The 24,600-nt window shown below is 40.7% G+C and overlaps 1 protein-coding gene across 1 annotated transcript in view; it reads left to right on the forward strand.

Moving 5' to 3' along the window:
- The first annotated feature begins 3,398 nt into the window (after window positions 1-3,398).
- The window catches only part of GREM2 (gremlin 2, DAN family BMP antagonist), a 123,290-nt gene continuing 102,088 nt past the window's right edge, over window positions 3,399-24,600 (forward strand). Inside the window, exon 1 of the mRNA XM_002809259.5 lies at window positions 3,399-3,905. The gene's annotated coding sequence lies outside the window, so the exon portion shown is untranslated. The remainder of the gene's footprint in view (window positions 3,906-24,600) is intronic.

The following is a 24,600-nucleotide window of genomic DNA, read 5'->3' on the forward strand; positions in this document are numbered from 1 at the left end:
GGTGGAGGAATAAATATTGAATAATCAGTAAATTGAAGAATTTACAAACTTTGTGCATCAAAAGCACTTTAACAATTTAAAAAGTAAACTATGATAATCTAAGAAAGAATTATAGCTATAAAAGGACAAAACAAGCACCTATGGATTTATCAATAAATCCATAGGTTAAAAGGAAGCTATTAAGATAAATAAAGAGATAACCAAGGGGAAAGCATTAGCATTAGAATGGTGTCCAATCTAGGCTAGAAAGAAAACACATGAATAGGTACAGACAAGATCAAGAATGTGATCTTATGCTTATCACACTGGGAATGCAATGTCAGTCTTCAGCAAACAAGTCATATGGAAATCTTGTATCTTTGTATAGTAGAGGAAGAATTATAAGCTCTTCTACTTTTTCTTTTTTTTTTACTTTTTTTCGTATTACAAATTATACATATTCATCATAGAACACACAGATATGTCAAAAGAAGGGTAAAACACCATCTGCGGTCATCTATAGTTCAGAAATATACTTAGATCATAATCATAATCTTTTAAAAAATTTAATGGCATACTATGAAAATTATTCAATAAAATTCTAAATTATTCTGTAATATAGTAAAAGCCAATAATAGCATCAAAGATGATTTCGAGCTGAAGTAAACCCTAGGTTACTTAGTCTGACCTTTATAACAATCCCTTCATAATCTCTGCAAATGACTGTGAGTCCTTTTCTTGACCACTTCATTGACCTATATCAAAATCTCCAAATCATCACTTTACCAGGAAATTCTTTCAATTTCCGAAAGCTTTAATTTTGAGAAGTCTTTCGCTATCCTGATTTTTGCCCACCCTTATTTTCTCTCCAGAACAGCACTGGGTTTCGGGTCCACTTCAACTTATTCCCATCCTCTGGCATCGTAACTGTGACTACATCAGGGTGACTTTACTATACAAACTTTTTTAATCTATAAAATTAGCCTAGTAGCATTTATCCTGCATTCCTCATAGAGTTGTTTAAAAAAATCAAGAAAGAAAATGTTTATAAAAATGACAATACATTTGAAGCATTATACGAATAATAAACATATTTCCTCTTTTACCTTTACTGTTTGAAAATGTTATCATTTTCACCTCAGTTCCTACTCCAAGATGCCTGATTCTCTCTTGCATCTCTTATAAATTATAATATTCAGAATCATCGTCTTATCAACTCCTTTGGATACATGCCAATTGGTGAATATCTCCTGTAAAAAGTGCCACACTGAACTAAGCAGGATGATCCTGATGTGGCTGAATAAGTGGAAAATAAAATGACTGTTCTGTCATGAATCTGCCCAGCTGTCCGCTGCTGTGCATGCTGAGATGCAAGCGTTTTTATTATTACCAATGTCTGTGTCATTTATAAAGGATTTAAGAAATGTTTTTGAAAAACTCTTTTAAAGGTAGCAAAATGACGAAAAGACTAAATATAGAAGAATAAACACTGATGATTTATTTTCCCTTAACCACACAACTGATTGGGTATAGATGTCCTTTAAATCATCCAGTTTTGCTCTTCATTAACTGAAGGACAGAGGGCTTGGATTATTATCTAAAATGAAGTTTAAGATAGATCTGTGACTTTAAGTCATCCATGATTTCACTTACACTGTCTTTTCAGTGCTATGAAGAGCCATAATGAGTCCTGAAAATAACAAGCAGAAAATATAATGATCTGCTTGGTTTTATCAGTCGCTGTTTCTCTCTTTTCTAGAAAGGCAATTCTAAGGCAAATTATTGGTAACTTATCTGAAAATATCATGACCTGTTCTGAAATAACATAAATGACTATTTACCAAGTTGGACAGATGATTTCATGAATTGTTAGCTCTTCTGTGCAAAGGCAGGCAGGAATGAGTCAGCTGCGTTAACCCTTTACTTTCCTTTGAGTCAAATAGTTTGTATGAACAAACAGGGCAGTCATCCACTCTCCCAGCTCTATTTGCTGTCTGCCTTCAGCAAGTCACTTTATCATTCCTCCACTCTATTTCTCCACCTGGAAAATCTGGAATATCATACCTATAACTCCTTCTTTTTTCTAAGACTGTTGAGATCTTTAGAAGAACTACACTCTACATATTCAAAGATTTATGACAGTATTTTTTTTTTAGCTGCTTACCTAAAGAAAGGGAATGAACTGGAGTTGTTAAAGTAATAAGGATATGCCATTTGAGGTTAGACTGTGGTTAGCAGGAACCAACAGCTAAACGTGGTTTTGTTTTGTATTTCCTTTGTCAATTTCAGCTGATGTCAGGCTGGCCCATTCTGAGAATAAGGCTGCATTTCACAATTCCTGGAATGTGCCCACGTAAGAAAGAAGGCAGGTAGTCTGTTTGGTGATAATATATTTCAAGAACTAATTGTTATTTCCTGTGAATTTGCAACACAATGTGCTGTGAGTTGAGTTGGAACTAGAATATCAAATACCGAATAGTATACAAAAGGGATAACACTGCAAAAAAAAATTTCAAGTCAAAAATCAAAACAGAGCTCAGAGATTTCAGAAGCAATGGCTTCTTGTCAAGAATAACTGTCATTAAAATTTCCATAAGCACCAGTGAAATTGATTTTGGGGAAAAGTCTAAGGGAGGGTCTGTTTTATAAGACACACCGAAACTTTATTTTATTCTGAATTTCCCCAGCCAAGTTTGTAAGATCTCAGATTTTTCTTGGGCCCTTTCCCTGCCAAAGGGCCAAAGGTTTATCTCTATTGACACATACAGATAAAAAATTTTCATCCAGGAACCTCTATCAGCAGAGTCTGAATAGTCTTCTTTGGCTAGTGAATCACACTAAGGGAGTCTCAGTCCTGAGATGATCAGTGGTGAGAAGTTCAAAAAATAATAAAAAGAGCAAGCACTTAGGCGTCACAATATGCTTCTGATATAACGCACCAAGCCCATGGAGCACAGGAATTGGTCTGGCGTCATTGTTTTATGTTCTCTGGATGTTGAAGAGTCTGATTTGCATTAGAAACCGTTGCATTCGATAAACAAAAATCAGGATAATAATGACCAAAGTACTATTTGGAACAGAAAACAAATTCAAGCAATGGGTGTTTTGCACTGAATTCATTCAAGATTTTATTAGTTAAGCTCTCACTTAGGTTATTAGGCTCAGCTTGCTTTTTATTTCACTGGCCTCAGTTACTGCAAACAAAAGGAGCCTGGTGTGTGTGTGTGTGTGTAAGTGCACGTGTATGAGAATGTCAGACATATCACACACAGGCTTTCTACATTCTTCACGTTGGAAACCCATCAACAAAAGGAAGAAGATCTGAAGGGAATGAGTGTTGTTGTTGTTGTTTTTTTTCTGGTTTGGGAGATAGAGGGAGAATTTCTCTACATAAACAAGAAGGTTAGAATTGGAAGTCTGCTAAAAAAAATGTTAGAGCTGACCACAGGGTTGTAAATCCACTGACTGGAAGGAGGAAAAGAGAAACATTGCAAGCGACTGAAGTGTGTGGTGTGGCTGCAATGTTTGTGGGTTAGATGAGAAACAAGCGCTGAGTGAAACAGAGAAGGGGGGTGGCTGGTGTGATTTGTTTGGTGTTCAGAGCCAATAGAAATCCCAGACTGTGATAATATCCCCATGCAGCGCCGAGAGGATTCAGAGCTAAGTCTCCGGGCTCCTTTCACATCTGCAGGAGCAGCCAGCCTGGGACCGCGCGGCGCGGGGCGCGCTCTCGCCTCTCCTGCACCCTCAGCCGGCGCGCTTCTCTTATGGGCGTCTGCTGCAGTCCGGCTGCGGTCGAACTGAAAGCGGCGGCGGGAGACCAAACTTAGACCCCGCTGTGGACTAGACAACTCAGAGAAGGCAGAGGGAGAGGGAGAGAGAGAGAGAAGGGACCCGAGGAGGAGGCTTCCATCACGTCATTGCAGGTACGCAGCTTGTCACGACTAATGTGACACAGACACGGTTTCTGATTTCTACCTTCACTAGGCACTTAGAATGAATTGACATTGTTTGTTCCGTGGCTGGTCAGGACAGAAAGCCCTGAGTGAATGTCTCGCCGGTTTCACCCCGGGTAATTCAAGCTGTTGGCGTGTGTTTGGGGGCCACAAGGTTTATTCACCTATTGAATTATGCGTGGTTGTAAAATAAGGACCTTCAAACTTGACCGTGATCGCTCTTTCTTTCTCTTTTAAATAACATCAATATCAATATGTTGTCATACCACCAATAAATACCTCTTGGTGACCGCCATTCTAATTATGACTATAGCGAGGCAAACACCATCCAATTGTTAGAAAGCGGGCTATGAACCTCTCCCACCTACCTATCAGGTTAATATCCTCCCTACAGGAATAGGAACCACAGCGGACTTCGGCAGAGTTTTGATTTCTTAAAGCATATGGCCAAGGTGCACTCGCCTCATGAGTGAAATATCACTATTGTCACTATGCTGTGGTTGAAGAAGAGAGAAGGGAGGTAGTTATTTTTTAATGTGATTGTCAGTGATCCTTCCTGTGTACCTGACTTATTTCTACATTGTCTTACGAGTTTAAAAATGCATTTGTATTCTGCACGCCAGGCACGTTCAGTTCCAGGATCTCACATATTACTACATTAAAAAGTCATGAATTGGAACTATCTAGTAGATGTGATAGTTGTAAGAAAATATTGATGTTTCATTTTATTTTATTTGATCCTAAAACTCATAAACTTCTATTTCTTTTTCTGTTTTATTTTGAGGTGTGGGTTTTGTTAAAAAAAAAAATCTATTTCCTGAGATTTTATCATATTTGATTTGAAATTTTAAAGATAGTTATATAACTCCCCACCCCTTGATGACTTGTGATTAAATTAGCATTGCTTAATGAGTTCAGTCTTTCCTGGGAAAAGCCAGAGGGGACTGCATGAAGTCTCAGTTAAAAAATTGGTCTTGCTTTGCAGTCTGCAAGGGCTGGCTGGTATTCATGTGCCTCTGAATCCCTATGAAAAGCGCTTTTTCTGCAGTGGAACAGATTGGGACTCCAGTACAGCCAGAGAATGGCTCTGCAGCAGGTGCAGGGGCAATCAAATACCTTACCTTTAGTCTAAACAGCACTCTTCCCAGTGGAGTCTTAGTCGATCATATCCAAACCATTCACTGATAATTCACAATCGACTCACCATTCAGCCGTGCTTAGTTTTCAAGGTAGCCCTTGTCCCAAGACATGTGCCTGACCAAGGAAGATAAGAAAGTTATAAGAAAGGTATTTGTGTTGTATATCACAGTGGGGAATTTATATCGACCTTTTTTTGTTTGTTTGTTTTTTGTTTCTTATCAGATGAACATGTTCTTTCTGTCATTAAAGGAAATGCATGCTTAGCTCTACCATGGAGTCAGGAAAACGTCATAGTTTTTGCCCATTGACTGATCTGAATGATTTAACAGGGTGTTTTTTGAAATCGTGTCAAAGTATAGACATGGCAAGTGAATATTATATTTAGGAGAAGGCATTTTGATTTTATAGATAAATTTTTTTTCCTTCTACGTCAGAAAGAAACTGTGAAGAACTGATCTGTGCAAATAAATATAAGTTAATCGACCCAACTACATTCTATTGGTAAAGAGTTGTTTTGTATGATTGTGAGCATTTGTCAATCTTTTATAAATAAAATAGCTGCAATAAGTTGGGACCTAGTTCTGTCTTATCTTTCTAACTCTAAAGCAATGTTGGGTGTGTTGGTAGCAACTTTGTGAGTGTGAGACGGATTATATTCACTTTGTATAGACTAGGAGACACTGATGGCTTTTCAAAGATAAATATAAACAATGCTGTGATTATTCATTGTTTTGTGCTATCATTCTTCACTGAGACAGGTAATCAACAGTTCATTCTCTATGAATCTTAGTAGAGCCAGCCAGAGCTTTACATACCCTTGAGTTATAAGTTTGGTAAAGTTTAAACAAGGTACATGCCTTTAAATCTCTTTAAAGTAAACACCTCTTTTTCTAATGCAAAGGAATGGTATTAGACTCTCAGTTCTTATTGATATGGAGAGGATTGGCCTGTCTGGGTCAAGGGCAGACACTGAGACACTGCAGAGGCACAGGCACGCAACAGATTAGTTCAGCCACTTTTGTACTTCAGTGTTGCTACAGCAATTGCCCCTGTGCCATGTGCCAGGTTGCAGGCATGTTCTCAGTATCAGGGTCCTTCAAATATCTACGGACAAAAAAGAATTATTTCAATCAGGGAAAACGTGCCCAGCATTGGGCTTAAATGGGTCACACAAGACATTGTTTTGAAGGACAAGGTGTTCAATTAAAAATTAGACCTATGGTGCCATCTTCTTCTTGGATTAGCTGCTTCTTGATAGTTCTTTTGTTTCTAATAATATTAGGTATAACAGGCCTAATAATGTCTAGAATTAATTTTGATCACATGTCAGGCTAAAATGTGGTCCTCAGACTCAACACTGACCAATGACTTAAGCAGATTTCCCATCACCACCACTTCTAGCTGGAAAGATGTCTTTAAGTGGCCGGCACATTGATGGGACCCAGATGGTGTTGGGGCACTGATTTGTAGAACAGAGTCCCAGAGCCACATGGATGTTAAAGGCATGGAAAGTGAGCAGGTGGAAGCCACAAGGGTATAAAGTGAGATGATATAAAGATTGACATGCTTCAGTATAAATCCTGGAGCCAAAGGAAAATGAAAATGAATGTATTTCCTCTAATTAGCTTCAGATATACATTTTTGATTAGCTTCAAGTATACATTTTTGATGAGACATCCTGAATGTTTTAAATAAACTCTCTTGTGTTCTTAGGTATATCCCACACAGGTGTGGGATGAAAATAATCGCATTTGATGTACTGTAACACTCCTGTCCATACAGGCCAGGAGAGGGCAGCATGCAAACTCTGAAAAAGTGATTTGATACCTCCCCCTGACCATGAGGAAGACTCCAGTCTCCAAATGGCTAAAAAATGTCCCTCCAACTTCAAGTGCCCTCTTCCCTTTGGAGAGCCAACTCTAGAGTCTTAGTAAAGGCACACCATCCAGAAGGGTTTGTTTCTGTTTTGGCCTCCAGAATTGGTGCTACCTGGCAAAATCAGAAAAGCAGCAGCATATTTCACAGTGAACTCAATTTCCCTTTCTTTTAGTTAGCTTTACCCTTTGATCCTATTCAAGCAGTCTTGAGCTTGACTCTGTTAGGAGATGGGTGAGAGAAAGGGAAAGAGAATGCAGGGAAAAGAGGACAAGAAAGAATGGAGTTTCTCAAGTTGGTTCTCCAGGAGAAATGTTTATGAGCTGCTTTCTCAGTAGACCCAGTCTTTAAGCATATCTCAAATACAAGTTCAGGGCCACAAGGATCCATTTTGTCCACTGACAATCAGAATCCTAGCAAATTTGGTTTCAAAACAAAAGAGCTGGAATAGCTTCTCTTGGTTGTACCCAGAATCTAAAAGACATATGCTGGCTGGGCGTGGTGGCTCATGCCTGGAATCCCAGCACTTTGGGAGGCCAAGGTGGGTGGATCACCTGAGGTCAGGAGTTCAAGACCAGCCTGGCCGACATGGTGAAACCCCATCTCTACAAAAATACAAAAATCAGCCGGGCTTAAGGGCAGGTGCCTGTAATCCCAGCTACTTGGGAGGCTGAGGCAGGAGAATTGCTTGAACCCAGGAGGCGGAGGTTGTAGTGAGCCAAGATCATGCCATTGCGCTCCAGCCTGGGAGACAGAGCGAGACTGCATCTCAAAAAAAAAAATAAATAAATAAGTAAAATAAATAAATAAATAAATAAAAGACATAGGCTAAGAAATAAGAATTGTGTATCCACCTTTTAGACGCTCAAAAACGATTAAAACTAGTCCATCGTAAACCTAGCCTAACTTTTTTTTTTTTTTTTTTGAGACAGGGTCTCACACTGTCTTCCAGGCTGGAGTGCAGTGGCACTATCTCAGCTCACTGCAGCCTTGACCTCCTGGGCTCAAGGAATCCTCCCACCTCAACTTCTCCAGTAGCTGCGACCACATGCTCATGCCACCACGCCTGGCTAATTTTTGTATTTTTTTGTGGATGCAGGGTTTCATCACATTGCACAGGCTGGTCTCGAACTCTTGGTCTCAAATCTACCTGCCTTGGCCTCCCAAAGTGCTGGGATTATTACAGGTGTGAGCCACCATGCCCAGCCAGTTAAAACTTTTTAAAATTCATGGCTGATCGGCTGTATCCTTGTGCAGTTGCTACCATCAGAGATGAGTCATCTTCTAGGGACAAACTATAATTGCACATAGAAGAGAGAAATAGTCACTCTTAAAGTGGGTGTCCTGTGACTGGCAGAAATGACTTCTGAATGGTTCATCACAATTTCGCTAGGTTGGAGACGTTAGCTTCAGGAGCATCCTTGTCTCTTTGCTGTCTTTGGTTCAGCTGCTGCACAACTCACTACTAAATATGAGGGACTTAGGAGGAAGCTCGGAGAGGGGCTTTTTAAACAACATCTGAGAAGGCCAGAGTAAAAGCATTCTGGAGGAAAAAGCTGTGGTTGCTCCTGAGAGAGGAGAAGGCAAAAGGAATGTTGGGCTGGGGATGGACGCACTGGGGCAAGGATGTAAAGACATCTGTGTCGAGAAAGAGTAATTCTGCTGCTTGGGTGTGGAGGATTCCAGGAGGCTCAGGAGGCTGCCCATCAAGGGCTCAGCAGCTTGTGTGCATATATGAGGCCTTGAAATCTCAGATCTGCGCTTCTTTCTGGTGCCACCATATTCTGGGAGGTGTGGTGGCCTTGAATCAAAGCAAAGGTTTTTTCAAAGACAAAGTCAAGATTCCCTGGCATCTGGGAGGAGCAGGGAGGTCACTGTTTGTCTCCTCCATTGTCAGCCAGATGAGCCTCTGCTGCACTTCCATGTGCTGTCTAGAACTACGTAGTGCTCTGATGCAAGGAAAGCACGGATGAGTGTGAGACGTTCATCCAGGGTCTCCATGGAATCAAACACAATGCCATAATAGTAGGGTATTGACAAATGAGGGGAAAAATAAGTCCTAGAGGCTGGGGTGAGGAGGAATTGTAAAATTTATCACCCAAAGTCTAAGACCAAGAGTCTCTGCTGCTATTTTGCAGATTTTAATGTAGCACGTACCAATTATTTTAAGATAGTCAGAAAAACCCCAGGCTCCATCTCTCTTTTGCAGATTACTTTCCAATTAAAAAAAAAAAAATCTAATAACTGAAGGAGAAATCTCTTTGAAGGTGCTTACCTGCTTGAGAAATACAATAGGTTGAGTGAGATTCTGGCAGATACCACAACCCTCATTAAAAGGCATACTAAAAGGGTATGTTTCACTTAGAAACTGTGTCTGCATTGTGAATGCAAGAGATTTGGAAACAAAAGAAATATATGACTTGAAGAAAAGTCCTCTTAAAGGACAGTTTCTGAAGGACATGAGGCCAAGAACACAAATATTCCCAAACACAACTTTCATGTTATGGATGAGTAGCCATTCCAAGCTAAAATTCTTCTCTCTATAATTTATTTAAACAATGAGGGGGGAAAAAAGGAGAACGCTGAGCAGGGGAACACTTGACCAGCTCCTATGAAATGCTAAGTTGACTTTGTCTAGTACAAACATTGTGTGCATTAAAAATATTATTCAACCTGGCTCTACAGCTGTGACTCTAAAGGCTGAGAGGAAGCTAATCTTATCACCTATGGAAAACTAGCTGCTTCTCTCTGCTTTTATGCAATTATAACACGAACCCTGGATAATGCATTATATTTTCTAATTATAGTAGCTATGTTTTGGGAAAGTTGATGAAAGATGATGACATTGTACTTAGAGTTAATAAAAATCCAGCAGCTCTGTAATGAGATTTCCCTGCCTTTGCTAGTAATTTAAATCTCATCAGCATTTCAAACGATCTTTAATTTTCCCTTATTAATAATTTTTAAAAATTAAGATTGTTCTAACATTTGTTGAATGCATACCATGTGCCAGATTAGAGTAGACACATCTCACAGATTATTTAATTCAGTCTTCACCACAGTCTCAGGAGTTTATCTTCTGCAAGTTTTACTGAGAATTTCTTATAACCATAACATCTGAGAGCTGAGAACATATTCCTTCAGTCAGTCAGTCCTACAGGCGTGCATTCAACAGATACCTATTGAGTCCCTTTGTATAATTATAAGATAATAATTAATCATCAACAGTAAGGTTGCTTTTACTAGTATAGTCCTTTACATTATATTTTCACATACATTCTTGTGTTGAATTCCTGTATTTCACATACATTCTTGTGTTTATTTCACACATTCTTGCATTTAATTCCTGCCAGTTATTCACATATGCAAAAACAATAACAGCAAACATCTTCAATAGCACTAGCCCATCACTAAATGATTGAATTTACATATATGATTTCAATCATGATGGAATATTGATTGATTTAGTTTCAGATCCACAGGAGTGGATTTGATCAGATGTTTATCGTCCATCTAATAGACGAAAAACACATGAAAAATATGCACCCTCAGGCCCACTACTTGAGAGCAACATAGATTCGTGTAAACTTTAACTTCTCTGCTAAGAGCGTGCTCAGTGTCTGGGGGCACCATCCCCTGGCCTGCAGAGACCACCTTTCATGGTTCCTTATGAAAACTTGGAGCAATGCAGAAATATATGTCTTCAAACATCCGTATTTAAGACTTCAACTTGACCAATGGTATGGAAAATACACTTACGATGTCATTTCTATGAACTCAGAGAATGTAAACTTTGAAGGAAACAGGCAAAAAGCACCACTTTCTTTCAGAGGGTCAAATAGTATTAAGACTTTTTTTGACCTAGAAGAGAGTTATCTGGTAATTATGAAAAAAAAATGTAACCTAAGAAACTCAGGAAACCTGGGTTTGCACCTGTTTCCATTTTTCACATCCTTGGGGAAAGTCTACACTCTCTCTTGAGTTCACTCTTTACAATGAGAAGGCAGAAGTGGCTCATTGGGCTCCATTCCAGCTGTAAACACCAATTCTACATGTTTCCCTCTGAGAAATGGCTGACAGTTGTTAGTTAAAGAATGACTATTTGCTAAACATTTTATAGGTATCATCTAATCTTTACAAAAATCTTAGCTAGTAGTGTTATTATCCTCATTTACAGATGACATTAGTAAGACTTAGAGCTTTCAAAAAGCGACACAGTCAAGCATGCTGTAGAACCATTTCAATCTGGCCGGGCTCAGTGGCTCACGCCTGTAATCCCAGCACTTCAGGAGGCCGAGGTGGGTGGATCTCTTGAGGTCAGGAGTTCGAGACCAGCCTGGCCAACATGGTGAAATCCCATCTCTACTAAAAGTACAAAATTAGCCGGGCATGGTGGGGCACGCCTGTAATCCCAGCTACTTGGGAGGCTGTGGCAGGAGGATCGCTTGAACCCGGGAGGTGGAGGTTGCAGTGAGCTGAGATCACGCCACTGCACTCCAGCCTGGGTAACAAGAGTGAAACTCTATCTCAAAAAAAAAAAAAAAAAAAAGAACTGTTTCAATCTTAACTCTTCCACACTTCCTCTAGTATGTTGTGCCTTCATTCACTTATAGGTACTGAAAAGATACTATGTGCAAAAAGCAGTGTTCAAGATTATAGGGCATAATAGTGAAGAAGACAGTTAAGGTACCTTAAAGAGCTCAATACTAGTACGAAAGAGCAAGAATAACCTAATAATTACAGTGGTGTTTGTTGGGTATTATAACCAGGATCCTCTGAAAATCTATGGCATTGTTTTGGCCTTACTAACAAAGTCATTTGACAACACAAGTCTTTTCGTTGTAATAGCTCAAATTTTTTCTTTACATCATTTCAGACATTTTTTCCACTGGAGTTTAATATGGTTTTAGTCGTCCTTGTATAATTATTTTTGTAACATGTTTACATCTTTCACTAACTTTCAAGCTCCCCTGAGGGCAGAGGCTATTTCTTGTTCTTCTTTTTATTTCTCAGCACAAAATTGATGCTTAAGGAACTATTTCTGATCTGAATCTATTGAGATCCAGCTGCAGCTAATTTAGAGCTAGGATCAGAGACTGCTGCTTATCTGCTGAAAGACACAGTCTTCAAAAAATTCTTAACACACACATCTATCATAGGCTAAACAAATGACAAACCCAGTCTTTTGTCCTGGGAACTTTTTGTTTTTTTTCTTTTTGTCTTGTGTTATTTATCCCTTATGCTACAGACTCCTAACTGTTAAAAATGATCATTTCTGTGAGAAAATAAAAATGTCATGAAAAATCAATTAATTTTTTAAAAATTTACTACTTAGACATTAAAATACTAAATCAACCATTTTGACAGGTTTTGTTTTTCCAAGTGAAAGAAAATTTATTTATTTATTATTAGAGAATGCCAAGGTGTTCCTGTAAATTTATCTGTCATTCCCCTGGGATGGGCTGTTCATAATAACCTGGAATGCACACTGACTTTCTGGGCTCATTGCTTCCACTTGGAAATTAACAAATTCTTGCTCAAGCAGAAGAAAATGATAAGATTAATGAAAATTCTGGAAACACTGTCATTTTTGGATTAGAAGATTTACTTTAGGAGATGCAGGAGAGTTTTTAAGAGGACTAATTTGTTCTATGTGGTTTTCAGAGGTTAGATTTTTAAAAAATCTCTACAAGGATACTTTTTACCTTGGTGATTTTTTATTTGTTTGTTTGTTTGTTTGTTTTTTGAGACAAGGTCTCATTCTGCTGCCCAGGCTGGAGTGCAGTGGTGCAGTGGCATGATCTCGACTCACTGCAGCCTCAACCTCCCAAGCTCAAGTGATCCCCCCACCTCAGCCTCGAAAGTAGCTGAGACTAGAGGCATATGCCACCATGCCTGGCTAATTTTTCAATTTTTTTGTAGATGTTTGGAACGCTTGTTCCTCGGTGCCATAAAGAAATAGCACTTGAACATAAATTTAATTTATTTAGCAAGGCCATTTTTACTTCCTGCAGAAAGGGTACACTCGCCAGCAGTTTTGCCATAAGAGTACACTGAACAAAGGAGAGAGGGTCATTTACAACCCGACGCATCCACCCTACTGCTGTGTCCGGTTTCCATTGGCTGGAACGGGACCCACATTCTGTGTTTGTCCTGATTGGCTAGCAACTTAGAACTTTTTAAAAGAGGTAAAGGTAGAGGAGAACAAAGGAAGGAGGAAGTAGCTTGTGGAATGCTGAGAAAGGTAAAAACACTTTTAAATAAGGAGGAGGAACAGGCTATGACCTAATGCTTGCTTGGACCAGTATAAGCACGCCAGAGCAAATATTTAGGAGCACAGGTCTTTGAATAAATTTTGCTTCTAAGAGAAGTTACTATTTATTCCTAATTAGATGGGGAGGAAAGTCTTTGAAGAGGAACATCTACTTTTACTTTTTACATAGAGATGGGTCTCACCATGTTTGCCAAGCTGGTTCCGAACTTGGGGGCTCAAGCGAGCCTCCTGCCTTGGCATCACAAAGTACTGGGATTACAGGTGGCAGCCACCATGCCCAGCCTACTTTGGTGTTCTATAAGAATTGAGGGGAATCTGTGAAATTTGATGGAAAAAAAATTGCTTCTTGATTTCCACTTACGTGTAACTGAAATATCACATTCTCTTTAGTTATGAATGTAACAAACCACAGTAATATCAATGGAATCATGGCTTTGTCACCAATAGAAATCAGAATTACTTTCATATCATGTTACAGTTGATACCAGTGTCTCAAAATATCACTTACACTTACCTAGTACTTAAAACTACTTGAAAATTATGGAAGTTATCATACCTGCTTTTAGATCTCATTATTTAGTGCCTTATAAAGAAGACCAGACAATTGTATATCATACATTTTATACACACACACACGTATAAAGCTGATATAATTGGGATATTTGTCCCCTCCACATCACATGTTGAAATGTGACCCCCAATACTGGAGGTGGGGCCTGGTGGGAGGTGTTTTGATCCTGGGGGTAGATCCCTCATTAATGGCTTGGTGCCCTCCCCATGGTAATGAGTGGGTTCTCCCTCAATTCATTCATTCACTTGAAAGCTCGTTCTTTAAAAAGAGCCTGGCACCACCCTTCTCTCTCTCCTGCTCCCTCTCTTACTGTGTGACACCCCTGCCTCCCCTTAACCTCTCGCCATGAGCGGATGCCTCCTAAGGCCCTCATTAGAAGACGAGCAGAAGATGCCAGCACCATGTTTCTTGTACACCTGCAGAGCTGTGAGTCAAATAAACCTCTTTTCCTTATAAATTACCCAGCCTCCTCAGGCATTCCTTGATAGCAGTGCAAATGGACTAACACAATAGCATATATAACACAATAGCATATATATAATACATATATAATAACACAATAACATATGTGTGTGTATGTATATATATGTATATATAGTTTGCCTTGTAATATTATATACTTTTTGAATTTAAAAACATTATTCTGAGAAGGAATCATTAAGGTTCATCAAACTTTAAGGCAGTCCATGGGGAAGAACAGGTAAAAAAATCCCACACAGTAGGGCAGTAAATTTGATGTCAACCTTTCTAACACCTTCAGCTGTTTTCAATGGGATGGGTTGCCATGTGAGCCAATGAGGTTTGTGCTGGAGGGGGAGATGGATGGGAGATGGATGAGAGATGAACAGAGAGATGGTTGGGAGATGAATGGGGAGATGGATGGGAGATGGATGGGAGATGGATGGGTGATGGATGGGAGATGAATGGGGAGATGGATGGGAGATGAATGGGGAGACGGATGAGAGAGGAGCCATGCATGAGATATAGAGTTGGGCCTTGATGTAAAACCCAACATTGAGGCTCTTTAGGCGCAAGAGAAAGAGAAGAGGAGATGTGTATCTCTTCCCTCTACTGAATTTGCTCTAGTTTGAGCCAAATGGCTTCTATAAAGAGGGAAGAGTCCCTGAGGGCATACCTCATGCCACTCTCTTTGTATTTGAAACTGGATGGTTTCAAGCAACAGTAATTACTTGTTGGATGAGTGAATTGAATGGCTCAAGGCCACAGTTGATGATCAGGTGTGGCTGGTGCCCTGGAGTCACAGCCTATCTGTCTGTGTTCCCATTGATAGCTCCCCACCGCATTCACGCATTCACCGCATTGGAATTCTCTCTCTTTTGTTTTTTTTGAGAGGAGTCTCGCTCTGTCACAGCTCTGTCACCCAGGCTGGAATGCAATGGCGCTATCTTGGCTCACTGCAAGCTCTGCCTCCCGGGTTCATGCCATTCTCCTGCCTCAGCCTCCGGAGTAGCTGGGACTACAGGCGCCAGCCACCACTCCCTGCTAGTATTTTGTATTTTTAGTAGAGACAGGGTTTCACCATGTTAGCCAAGATGGTCTGGATCTCCTGACCTTGTGATCCACCCGCCTCGGTCTCCCAAAGTGCTGAGGTTTTTTTGAGATCAGTCTCGTTCTGTCACCAGGCTGGAGTGCAGTGGCACGATCTCGGATCACTGCAACCTCCACCTCCTGGGTTCAAGCGATTCTCCTGCCTAAGCCTCTCAAGTACCTGGGATTACAGGCTCTGCCACCACGCCCAGCTAATTTTTTATTTTTATTAGAGACGTGGTTTCACCATGTTGGCCAGGATGGTCTTGATCTCTTGACCTCGTGATCCTCCTGCCTCAGCCTCCCAAAGTGCTGGGATTACAGGCCGGAATTCTCTTTTCATGCTCTTTTCTCTTCTGCTGCGATGTGAGCTCTTTAAGGAATCATAATTATTTTTATCTTGTATGTTACAGGGAATCACAATACTTAGTGTTTAGTGAATAAATGAATAAATGTCCCTGTAGAGGTCATTATTGTTAGAGAACCAATGGCCCCATTAAAAAAAATAAATTAAGGAAAAAACATATAAGAAAGAATACTTCTGACTACTTCTGACTTTACTCAGCTTAAGTATCATGGGATGGGGTCACAATGTTAAATTCTGGCCCACTAAGTACCCAAATAAAAACCTCAGAAAAGAATTCTGTTAATGGTAAGACAAGCAACCTCTCTTCCTGTTCAACTTAGTGGAAGTGTTGACAGAAAATAGCTTTTACGGGCCTGGGCAAGCTCTGAAAATTTCTAGGGAGGTAAAGTGTTTTATTTGGTACCTAAGCTGAGAACTTCTCTGTATTAAAGGATGCCAAGATATTCCTACAAGTGTATCCTTCATATCCACGAGGTTATGGAACTAGTTTTGGAAGGTATTGTTTCTTTTGCTGAAAGGAAGAGTAGGGAGGGGGCAATGGAGGATTTATTGAGCATTTACTATATGTTCCAGGTATTTTAACACACAATATCCATTTTTTTTTTTTTTGGAGATGGATTCTTGCTCTGTCTCCCTAGCTGGAGTGCAATGGTGCAATCTCGGCCTTGGCTTGCTGCAACCTCCGCCTCCTGGGTTCAAGCGATTCTCCTGCCTCAGCCTCCAGAGTAGTTGGGATTACAGGCATGTGCCACCATGCCTGGCTAATTTTCGTATTTTTAGCTGAGACGGGGTTTCGCCATGTTGGCCAGGCTGGTCTCGAACTCCTGACCTCAGGTGATATGCCCGCCTCGGTCTCTCAAAGTGCTGGGATTACAGGTGTGAGCCACCGTGCCCTGCCTAACACACAATATCTTAATAAGCTTTTGTAACATCTTTTTGAGGTAAATGCTGTTGTCCACATTTTACCAACAAAGAACTGAAGCTCACTGAGGTCCAGTAAATTTCCTAACTTTACACAGCCTCTTCATAGAGGCTAAATAAGCATTCAGATTGAGGGCTTAAGAAGCTTTTTCCCTTAATAACTTTGGCTCTATCTCCTCACATTATCTTAGGCTTCAAACTGGAGACACAGGCATAAGACTCTATGTAGGTTGTGTTGGGTAGGTAGTCAAACAGAGGGATGTGTACCATTGGTTTGGAGCATGAATTTTGAAGTCAAATAAACCTGGCTTTGTTCCTATCTGTGAGGAACTATCACTTTGTATCAGTAAATCCTCATCTGAAGTTGTATAGTGCTGTCTTAAGAATTACGTGGGATAATGCTTTTCACACAGGCATAAAAACTCAATTATTATTGTTATTGTTACTATTATTATTTTGCAGGCTTTCAATATTAGTGAACTGGGGCTGAGAAGCAAAGGTCTTCAGAATGTTTCTGTGAAGGTTGCTGGAAGAACAGTTTATTACTATTACTACTTTGGAATTGAGGCTTCAAATCTAATTTTGTGAACTGAGATAAACAAATTGAAGTATTTGGGCCTGAATTTTATCTTTGAAATGGAAATAATAATTATTTGGAGGAAGAGCTAATCAAGCACTCTAAACAAAACCATTGATTCATTCAACAATTATTTATGGAACCAGAGCTAGAAATAGCAGGAGATCAAAAGATGGACCACTTTTTCAAGGAGCTAATAGTTCATGGGGAAGGCAAGACACGCATGTCAATAATAAAAACACGGCCAGGCACGGTGGCTCACGCCTGTAATCCCAGCACTTTGGGAGGCCGAGGCAGGTGGATCTCCTGAGGTCCGGAGTTCGAGACCAGACTGGCCAACATGGTGAAGCCCCATCTCCACTAAAAATACAAATCTTAGCCGTGTGTGGTGGTGGGCGCCTGTAATCCCAGCTACTCAGGAGGCTGAGGTAGGAGAATTGCTTGAACCTGGGAGGTGGAGGTTGTAGTGAGCCGAGATCGTGCCATTGCACTCCAGCCTAGGTGACAAGAGCAAAACTCCATCTCAAAAAAGAAAAAAGAAAAGAAAACAATAAAAACACAAGGTAAAAACTGGATAGAACTGGTAAAGACATGGACACATAGGTACCTTGAGTGTTGGATTAGTGAACTGTTATTTCAAAGGAAGATGGTCTGAGTGCTCCTGTAAAGGTCTGGGAAAATTACATTGTGCCACTTTTCACGATTTTTTTTCTGCTTTCTCCACTCCATGATACATGTTGGATGTTTGATGCCTTCCAACTCAAGAGTTTCCAAGATAAAAGGAAAACACGTAATCTCCTAGTTTTACACATAAGGAAGTGATAGCCCAAAAAGTTGTGTGTTTTAAGACTGCAAACTAGCTTGTCGAATTAGCACTCGAACCCAGGTTTCCTCATTCCCAGTCTACCCTTCTTTCTACTACACCATGCTCCCTTTTGAGCCTCCACCATTAGGCTGATCCTAAACCAACAGTACATGAAGTGTTGCAAGATAGATTACACAAAGGTCCAAGGTACAGCTGCAGGATATGTGCCAGATTGGGGAAGAAATCATTTTGCTTTGGGAGCAATAGAATGATTTCATATAAATGCAACAACGTTTGTTGTTGTTGTTTCATTTGGATTATTTTTCCTAGTGCTCACTATGGTACTAAATTATCCCGGAGCTTGGATGCTCCAAGGCCGAGGTCTGTTGAAACAGTCCTAATCATTTCTAGAAGCCCAGTGATGCCTTCAGCTGGTGTGATGGATAAAGTAGCAGCTCTGGCCATTGACTACCCTTCCCAGGTTTTCAAGCGTTGTGGTACATTTTGACTTACCAAAGTAATAGCTATGACTCTTCTTCTCTTCTGTCTGGACCAAAAGATTGGTCTTCTCTGCGATGGTTTTTTCCCTTCCCCAAACTAGTGTTTCCTCTAGTCCAAATACCCCATTTGGACTGGTTTAATTGGTCATGCTTAGACTTTCAACCAACAAATGCAGCCTCTGGACCGGATTCAGGGACAGAAATGAGTGTGTCCATCCAGAGCTTTTTCCCTTCTGTTTGTCAGAGGAAGGTCACTCCCTGGAGGAAAACATCCTGTTCTTCTTTAGCCAGATCATGTTGGCACAATGCTTCCTCTGCTCACCCCATCCCTTTTTTATGTCTGGAACCACACATGCACAGAACCAGGCAGCCACCTGGGATGACAGACTTCCCAATAAATAGTAGACACAGCCCTCACTCACTGTTGTTGTTTTTTTTTTTTTTTGAGACAGAGTCTCACTCTGTTTCCCCGGCTGAAGTGAAGTGGCATGATCTTGGCTCACTGGAACCTCCACCTCCTGGATTCAAGCAATTCTCTTGCCTCAGTCTCCCAAGTAGCTGGGACTACACGTGTGCACCACCACATCCGGCTAATTTTGTGTTTTTAGTAGATATGGGGTTTCGCCATGTTAGCCAGGCTGGCCTCAAACTCCTGACCTCAAGTCATCTGCCTGCCTCGGTCTCCCAAAATGCTGAGATTACAGGCATGAGCCACCACACCCGACCACTTACTCTTTATTGGATCTATCAGTGGATGGATGGATGGATGGATGGGTGGATAAGTGAATGGATAAAGTGCAGCCACTCTTATCCGTGGTATTTTGAGAGCACTATGAAAGTCAGTAGCCAGATGGACTATTCACTATGGGGCGAGTATTATTCTTTGGAGAGACAAGCAGACATTTGACTCCAGAAGAGACAGCAGCATAGTGCAGGGCATAGATCAAGCACAGTATGCCCAAGGCAGAAGAGCCATATTCCATGGCTACTCACTTATGCTTGCCATCCTACTCCACTTCAGTTCACATGCCACTAACTTTGAGTAATTAGGCCAGGGAAGATAAAAAAACGAACTCCTAATACCAAGTTCTTTTTATCCAAATTTGGAGCAAAACTCCTGAGCGCTATTCTTGGGGTTGAATGAGACAGCACTGCTGATGACTGATGTCTGAAAAGGCACCATATGGATTTGTACAAAGGGAAGAAAATAATCCTCAGTTGTAAAAATATCTTTGGTCTTCATAAGGGTGATATGTACCCACATGTTTCTGTCAGGTGGTTTTGCTATAAATGATTACTCTTGGACTAATAGAAAAATTTCCTTTTATAGTGATTGTACATTTTCCCAGATTATCAGTGTAGCATGCAAAATCCCACAACTTCAGACATTTAAAAGATCAAAGGCAGAGAGGCCATTGGGGTCTTTTGACTCACCACACACCAGAACAATAGTTTGGCTACCAAAAGTCCCGTTAATGACAACAAGAAAGTGTGCTTTCATAATTACCAAGCTGCACCGTGAAAACCAGTATGCATTCCTAATTCTTGCATTAAATATTCCTGTTGTTTCTTCATGGCAGTAAAATTCAAATTGTCTCCATATGATTAAAACATTGGCCAATTGAGGTTTGGAGCTGTTTAGTCGATATTAACTGCAGTGGTGTTGAACTGATTTTCTGTTTCAAATGACAGCCAAAACTATCAAATAAATCCAAAAATATTTATTAGGGTGGCTTCTGAATATATAGAGTGTAGTTTATGACACACTCAGTAATCTCACCAAAGGAAGGGAAAATATATTTTCCGTCTGTATAAACCCCTCAGTAGCTGGCAGAGGGTAGTTGCTTAGAAAATGTTTTGGGGGTGCATGAAAAAATGAGCAACTTGGGCATGGAGATTTGAAAGTAAGGATCTGTTAATTTAAAAAATCTAACAAAGACACAGATAATACTAACAAATCAGCCATCCGCTTAGAACTTTAGTCCTATTTCATCAGAGTTCTGATTTGTGTGTATTCGACAAACATTTATTGAGCTTCTGCAACGTGCCAGGCATTGGGAATATAAAAAAGCATAAGATCTAGTCCTTGCCTCCCAGCAGCTCCCAGGTCACTAGGAGAAACAAACATGTAAACAAACAGCCACATTCAATATTAAAGGTGACCTCTGAGCAAAATGAGGCGGGAGCAAGGCGGAAAGGAACATTTGAAACACTGGTTTTGCTCAGCAGGGACTGTGGAGCACATATCGTACTAGAAGAGATGATTTGCTTGTTATTCTCAGCAGTTCCCAGCTCTCACATCACTTTCTTAGCAGTTTAGTTTTGTTGTCGTAACAGCACAGCAGTTCTGCTGTGAAGTTTCTTCCTAGCTCCTGGAACTACAAGGACAGGCATACAGTTTGTGGCATCTAAATACCCCGCTGATTTGCTTGCTTGTAGCTCAGGAGTGCCCTTCGGCAATCTGTGCTCTGAGAGCCCTGGCTCCTGAGCTTTGTTGCACACCAGAGACAGTGGTCTCATTCCTGGCTTTCTTCTAAAGGATCGTAACCACGGTCATTAAAATGGATTCTTGGAATCCAAGCAAGACACATTCAGGTGTAGTTCTTTGGAAAAATATGATCCTAGGAAGGGAATGCGCCACAGTAGAGTAGTAATACTCCGTTTCTGGTTTCCTATCTGGCATTGGCTGAATTTCAGTTCATGAGAAAGAAGGACAGAACAGGCCAGTAGTTTCCAGCTTTTATTTACTTGTGCACTGGCCAGAATGCAGGACGGAGAAAGTGACTATCAAAAGGTCAGATCTTTTTTTTTTCTCTCCCCCAAGTATGCACAAGGAGATAACCAAATGTTTATTTTTCTATCAGAGCATAAGTTTGGGTACATCTACGTGACTAACGGCAGCTAAATTGAAATCCTATGTCATAGGCTTAACTGGAATGCTCTAAACTGCTCTCAACAGCCTGAGATGGCATTAGAAATAGATTGAGTCACCTTGTTTTTTGGGGTTTTTTTTGACAGAGTTTTTTCTTGTTGCCCAGGCTGGAGTGCAATGGCACAATCTCAGCTCACCACAACCTCTGCCTCCCGGTTTCAAGCGATTCTCCTGCCTCAGCCTCGCGAGTAGCTGGGATTACAGTTGCGCGCCACTAAAACCGGCTAATTTTTGTATTTTTACTAGAGATGGGGTTTCACCATGTTGGTTACACTGGTCTCAAACTCCTGATCTCAGGTGATCCACCTGCCTCAGCCTCCCAAAATGGTGGGATTACAGGCATGAATTACCGCGCCTGGCAAGCCACCTTGTTTTATAGGGTGATTGCATACACCAATGAATGACCTTTGGTCCATAGTCATTAGGACAGAAAAGTTGAGTAATTCCTCTCTAGTTTTGCATTTCCTTAACTTCCCTGTGGGAAAATATAATGGATCTCTTAAACACTGACTAAGACCTACATAACACTTATTATATGTGATGATTGATTAGACTTAGGATTCTAAGTTATATTTAAACAAGTAGGATCTTCATCTCCCAAATTAATTCAAGAATGTTCATGATGCAATAATAATAATGACAACAAAAATAATGCCTACCGATCACTCAGCCTGCACAATAGCAGAACACTTATTTGGAGTATTCTACTATAATAACTGATATTATAGTCGTCACAACTTATTTAGGATTTGTTATATGCCAAGGACTCAGGTAAATCTTCTAGTGCATTTAAGCCTTAACAACAATCCTGTGACAAGAGCATTGTTATCCCCGTTCTCCAGAAACCAGATCATCAGGTCACTCCCCCTGGAGGAAAAGGTAGGCCCTTTTTTTGTCTGCCTCTAAAACACTTCCTCTTAACCTTCATGCTAGACTAAGACCTGGGCACATTATTAGGTGTTTTATAAACACAGTCTCATTTAATTCTCAAGACAAGCCAGGTATTATTATTATCCTTTTTCATACAAATGAAAGTCCAGAGCTCCAGTGCCAAAAGCAAGGAGCCAGAATTCAGACCCAACTCGGCCTGACTCCAAAGCCCAGGCTTTCTGTCCACTCAATATGCCGCCTCCAGATGGCTTCCAGGGCATTATCCTCATTCCTGAATTGCCTTCCCAGTGACTTTTCTTCCCCCTGAAATTCCCTTATTAGGGAATAACACCTTCCATTCCATAATTTGGAATATAACTGGAAAAGCAAAATCCTGCTGGGATATTTGAAGATTCACCCAAAGAGCTCTGGGTTGCCAAGGGCTGCCCAGGAGGAGGGGGTGCAGGAAAAGGGTGCATGTGGAGGGGATGAAGTATAACCCCAAGAGAGCAAAAGAACTTAAGAAAAGGAGGCCTGGGAGGTAATGAAGAAAGCACATACTTCACTTTCTTTCTGAGACTGAGTCTCACTGTGTGGCCAGGCTGGAGTGCAGTGTCACAATCTCGGCTCACTGCAACCTCCACCTCCCGGGTTCAAGTGATTCTCCTGCCTCAGCCTCCCGAGTAGCTGGGACTACAGGTGCACACCATCATGCCCGGCTAATCTTTGTATTTTTAGTAGATACGGGGTTTCACCATGTTGGCCAGGATGGGCTCCAACTCTTGACTTCGTGATCCACCCACCTCAGCCTCCTGAAGTGCTGGAATTACAGGCATGAGCCACCGTGCCCAGCCATACTTCACTTTTTTTATATGGGCTAACTCAATGGGTATTAGATTGCCTTGTTTATATATATTATACAGTCGTGTGCCACATAATGACATTTTGGTCAAGACAAACTGTGTATATGACATGGTCCCATAAGATTAAAATGGAGCTGAAAAATTCCTGTCACACAAATGTTTACCACTGTGTTTATTTCCTTATACTATTCAGTAGAGTAACGTCCTGAACAGGTGTGTAGCCTCTGAGCAGTAGGCTATACCATATAGGCAAGGTGTTTTGTGTAAGCATGCTCTATGATGCTCGTACAAGGATGAAATCCCTAAAAACACATTTTTAGAATGTGTCCCCTGTCGTTAAGTGACACATGACTAAATACATATATACATATATAAATATTCATATATATAAATATATATATTTGGCTCTAAACTTGGTTTTTGCTTTGAATTTCACTGTAGTATCCCCTGAAGATATTATTTATAAGAAGATCTATGCCAAAGAACATATACAAACTCAACTTGGTTTTTCTTGGGTCTTTCTCTTATATCTTCTTTTGGATTTATTACTAAATTCTCAAATGTTCTACCCACGTAAGGTTATCCCATTACTCCAAATGGTTGAGTTTCTCAGTCCAGTTTTCCCGTCTTACGTTCAACCCAATATTCTTTCCTGGTTTATTTCAGGGAAAAGAGCAAATAAAGAATGAACCAATTTTTATCCTTTTACTCTTTTATCAATTCCATGCAGTGATTGAATGCTCCCCACAACGCCTGCCACATGTGGTATGCATATCGCATAGTGAGGAACTTAATTTATGGGAATCAAGCTGATGAAAACTCTCAAAACCAGGATGAGGCCGGGAGCAGTGGCTCATACCACGCCTGTAATCCCAACACTTTGGGAGGCCAAGGCAGGAGGATCACTTGAGTCCGGTAGTTCAAGACCAGCCTGAGCAACTTGACAAGACCCAATCTCTACCACAAATCAAAAAATTAGCAGGATGTAGTGTTGTGTGCCTGTGGTCCCAGCTACTTGAAAGGCCGCAGCAGGAGGATTACTTGAGCCCAGGAGTTCAAGGCTGCAGTGAGTTATGATCATGCCATTGCACTCTAGCTTGGGAAACAGAGTGAAACCCTGTCTCAAAACAAACAAACAAACAAACAAATTAAGATGACCATAAAATAAATCACCCAAACTGGACTGCAAATTGAAAGAGGGTGCTGTTAACACTGAGATAGCAAGCAGAAGGTAGGCCATTGCAGAGCAAAGAAAGGGCAAGGAGAAAGAGTGAAGTCTGGCCACTAAGGTCGTGTCAGCCCTTTTAGGTAACATAGTCCTTGCAAATCACATATGTCCTTTAATAGACACTGAGAACAATCGAGCCTATTCGTTTACAAACACTAAGAAACTACTATGCACCAGGACTAGGCTAGGCCCTG

The sequence above is a fragment of the Pongo abelii genome, chromosome 1 (genome assembly GCF_028885655.2).
Source record: "Pongo abelii isolate AG06213 chromosome 1, NHGRI_mPonAbe1-v2.0_pri, whole genome shotgun sequence".
NCBI classification, from domain to species: domain Eukaryota; kingdom Metazoa; phylum Chordata; class Mammalia; order Primates; family Hominidae; genus Pongo; species Pongo abelii.